The following is a 5,000-nucleotide window of genomic DNA, read 5'->3' on the forward strand; positions in this document are numbered from 1 at the left end:
CCCATAGCATAGCCTATTTCAGGAACACACAACACACAAGATATAGACAGTTGACAATTGAAAGCTTACACAGTATCAACGCAATGATATACAATATTGACGTTTTGTGCTGAATGGTCAGAATAGTGAGCAAGTACCCGAACAACAATGGTATCCATTATTGTCTTTTCTGAAGCAAACATTGCTACAGGTGTACTGTTAAAACCACATGTGGAAGAATCAACACTGTTGTTAGCACAGAGTGTGCACTATGTATGGATGGATGCACGGCTGCTTGTTGAGCAAGCACAAACTACTACAAAAGCCCATGTTATGCGCACACAGACACTCACTCACGCACGTGTACAGTACACAAATGCTCAGAAACAAAGACTGAATTCTCAGCTGTGTGTGTACACAAACTCCCAATATAATCGGTCGCACAAATGCAAACACACGCGCGCGCGCAGTCGCGCACACATACAGACAAACAGACACACATACACGTAGTGTCAATATTGATCAAACTGACAGCGGTGTGACCTTCTCTTCTCTAGAGATTGCAACACACACACACCAGCCAACACACATGTGACACACAGATGTACAGGCATGCACGCTTGCAATATGCGCACATACACACGCACGCACACACAGGGACGTGCAGAGAATGTTAGAGAGGCAGGGGCTGAACTTTCTAAAAGGGCCTTTTGGTGAACATATCGAAAATAGCCGACCTCCAAGCTGAGCTTGGAGGTCGGCTATTTTCGATGCTTGATTTCTACACAGAGAAGGCAATTCTTTCAACATAAGATGCTGCATTCAAGTTCAGGAGAGTTTGGACAAGGCAATTCTCTTGAATGCTGCCTTCAGTTATGGAATGGAAAGGGGGCATTTGCATTTCTTTCACCATAGTAAAAAAACACATTGGTCTTGAGAGGGCTCTTTTTACAGATGGATAAAAGGGTAGGGACTCAAGCCCCCTTTGATGTCTATGAGTGCACGTGCCTGTGCACACAGCAAACAGGGTTTAACTCCAAATCAATCTTCACCATTTCCTCACACCTACTGTATTGTCAGAAAAAAAAGGAGAGAGAGGAAAAAAGAAAAACAGGATGTCCAAGGAGGGATATCATCAATATCGCCTTAGGCAATAATCTCTACTTATTTACACTGCACTTAGCAGACGTATATTGAATTACTATTTGGAATGGAATTGAGTGCTTTTTCTGCGATTGATTGATCACGTCTGGAATCGATTAAATTGCTTCAAAAGCACAAACCCCAGCCCACACACTGATGCCCTGGCAGAGCAAAGCAACTGTTTAGATGGAAATGTCTGCAAATGAATCATCAGATCAGATTTGTATGTTGTCGTACGGCGGCGTGCCATGCCGTAAATCTATGTGTTGTGAGCTTGTAGAGCTGCTATTTTCATCAAAGGGACGAGTATTAATGAGCCATCAGTGAGGGCTTGATGTCATATCATCACTGTCTGGCCAAAACCCGCTAACTCCACCCGTTTGGACAACTCTTTTTGCATAAATCAGGGCTATTGAAAACCCTTTACGTCTGTGTGTTGGTTAAAATAATTGCGACCGTAGGTCGCATTTACTATCAAAACCTCCACAAAGTGTAAGTACTGTAAGTAGTGTAAGTAGTGTCAGTCCCTCTGTCTGTCACACCTCACACGTCACACTCTTGCCCTGCTCATATCTCCGCAACCGTTGCCCCGATCCATGCCAAATTTTGCACACACGTTCCTTGCCTGCCAAACTACAACCTCCAAGGACCCCCGGAGCTCCAGGGACCCCCAGGTCCCTGGGGGACCCCCAGATGTAAAAAATGACCAAATGTGCAAAAATGACCAAATGACCACGCCAACGGGGCTGCTCACGGGGAATTCCCAGGGACCACCGACTCCTGCTGCTCCAGAACGGATGCAAAAGTGGTGGCGCCCCCAGTGGAGGACCCCCTCCACTGCAGCTCACATAAAATGCCGTAACTCCTACAGATTTTGCCCTAAAATCACGAAAATCACTACACAGCATGTCTACTCTCATGTCATCAACATGGATCAGGAAGATTTAGGAAAAACAAATGTTTGCCCTATTTGTGGAGATAAGCGACCTACGGTCGCTTATCTCCCGATTAGGGAGTCTTACTGGTATTGAACCAATGAAAAGTAGTAAAAGGTGCTTCAGTCAAAACCTCCTAACTCCAGTTGAGCTCATTTTACCCGAAAATGAACATTTTGGAGTTAGGAGGTTTCGGCCCGACAGCAGAGATGTACTCATCTTCAACAGTTTTGAGGTATTTGCGACCGTCAGGTCGCAGTTTAGTATCAAAACCTCCACCGGCCGTCCGTCCGTCGGTCGGTCACACGTCACACGTCACACCTTTGCCCTGCTCATATCTCCGCATCAGTATGACATCACACTGCTGACATCAGTATGACATCACACCGTACACAAATGACCCTTATATAAGACCGGCATTATCTACCGACAGATTAGTAACAAGATGTCAAAATCGTCTAGGAAGGATGGTGTGAGTCATGCTGGCACCCTTCGCGGCAGGAGGAAGCTGGTGCAATCGACCCCTTGGCTTGTCGGGACCCCTGCCTACTAACGGGGTGGCAGGCTATCACCTCAGACTAGAACCCGTACGGGGTGGCCGACACCAGCCCATTGACAAGAGAGAGGCCTTGATGTCCCTTTACTCTTTGATGGGGTGGCCAGTTGACTAAGAGTTTCCGTTCGGGCCTTCTCGATATTGTACAGATTTCCACGGGAAATCTGGGGGTGGCTGTTACAAAGACCCTCACTCACCTTCACGTCATGTGGCTAGTCGTTAGGTAGCCATAGTTACACGTTGAAGGTTGAATCTCCAGATATGGAGATAACCAACACATCCCTCCATATATGGAGATAACCGACGAATCTCACTAAGTCTGACCTCACAAGCCCCATATTTGGACACGAACAACATATAACTCCATATATAGAGACATAGCTGCTGACATCAGTATGACATCACACTGCTGACATCAGTATGACATCACACCGTACACAAATGACCCTTATATAAGACCGGCATTATCTACCGACAGATTGTGGAGATAAGCGACCAACGGTCGCTTATCTCCCGATTAGGGAGTCTTACTGGTTGTACTTTACTTGAGTATTTCCAATTTCCTACACTTTTACTTCTACTCCACTACATCTCGGATCCAAATATTGTACTTTTACTACACTACATGTATTTGAAAACTTTAGTTACTTTGCAGATATAAATTATAATATTATAAAACATACATTAACCACTTTAGCCCCATTTTATATCGTGGCTATTTGAAAATAGCTTTTGAAAAAAGCTCACAATGCATCACGATTGTGAGCTTGTAGATCTTCTATTTTCAATCTGCTATTTTCAAACATCTTTTACTTTTTCGTACTTTTACTCTCAAGTACATTTTGAATTCTGGACTTTTACTTGTAACAGAGTATTTCTACATTGCAGTATTGATATTTATCCCATTTAGAACGGGTACACATTATTGTGTATCATTATTTTATGCTTTAACTATGAAAAAATAGCAGATATACAAGCTCACAGCGCGGCACCGAATGCGAGCTTGTAGATCTGCTATTTTTGAAAAATCGTGAAAATTTGAATTTTTACTCGATTCTAGAAATGTCTTTTGAATCCTTCTAAGATATTTTGAAAAACCCTATGTTTCTATGTCAGCAATCTGGCCATGCAGCCATCGTCAAAGAAAAGGTCCTTTTCTCTTAACTGGAGCTCAGTTAGTCTGTTCTTGAGAGACTACCGTGTCAGTGGTTCTCAAACCTTTTCATGTGAAGGACCCCCAAAATGATATTTATTTTGCCACAGACCCGCATCTCAAAATATTTAGTTCCAGGGACCACCCAGAAGCAAAATTTGAGTTACAAACGTTCGCTTTGAAAACACTTATATTCAAAGATTTGCACACATTTTCACGACTTTTTCAAAAATAGCAGATCTACAAGCTCGCAGCGCGGCACTCGGTGCCGCGCTGTGAGCTTGTATATCTGCTATTTTTCAATAGTTAAAGCATTCAATAATTCTGTGAGTACTTTTTCCACCACTGCTATGTACACAGTACTCTGCTCTAGGTTAGGACTTCTCAGATTGGTTGTGTAAGCCTTACAAAAGGAAAAGCAGAAACAATGGAGACATACACAGTCCGTATTATTTCTGAAATATTGGTTTAGCTTTAGCCAGATTCGATTTTTTTCAGCAAGAATATTATGCAACCGATATGTCTGGATTTGTAACCATTTTCAAACTGACATCACACAAAATTTTCAAAACCGCGATGTGATGTGCGCTTGTAAAGCTATTTTTGAAAATATTGGAATAGGGCTTAATAAGAGCGTAAATAAAATAAAGTTCAGTTTGTGTGTTTTTTTTATATTCCTGTTATATACCTGTTCATTCTATCATTACGTTAAATGTCTTTTCATATCTAAAAAAATATATACTTAATTATTTTTTAATCAAGTTATTTATATTTGTTTTATTTATTGTTTTGCTTATGAATTAAATCTTCTCAAACGAAAATGTTAATGAAATGAAAGTTTTGACGGTCATAACATTAGGGCTAGGACTCTCCAAAATCGGGATTGGCATCGGACCCAAACACCTGGCATTGGTTAGGCTCTAGTTTGTATGCATATACAGTGTGTGTGTGTGTGTGTGTGTGTGTGTGTGTGTGTGTGTGTGTGTGTGTGTGTGTGTGTGTGTGTGTGCGTGCGTGCGTGCGTGTGTGAGTGTAGTTCTAGTTACAGTACCTTGTAGCACTTAATTGTTTTCTTTGCACTCTATTTTCTTGACCATTAACCCTGTCGTTTGTTGACTAGGGTTCATGCCACTTACACCCATCTTGCACTTTGTAAGTCGCTCTGGATTAGAGTGTCTGCTAAATGCCTTAATTGTAAATTGTAAATTGAGTGTGTGTGCGTGTGCATGGCAGC

At 42.2% G+C, this 5,000-nt stretch overlaps 1 protein-coding gene across 1 annotated transcript in view; it reads right to left on the bottom strand.

The window, feature by feature from the left end:
* The window catches only part of tle2b (TLE family member 2, transcriptional corepressor b), a 118,648-nt gene that overhangs the window by 36,265 nt on the left and 77,383 nt on the right, over positions 1 to 5,000 (bottom strand). The window lies entirely within an intron of this gene.

This window comes from Nannobrachium achirus (genome assembly GCF_963921795.1).
Source record: "Nannobrachium achirus genome assembly, chromosome: 1".
Classification (NCBI taxonomy): Eukaryota; Metazoa; Chordata; class Actinopteri; order Myctophiformes; family Myctophidae; genus Nannobrachium; species Nannobrachium achirus.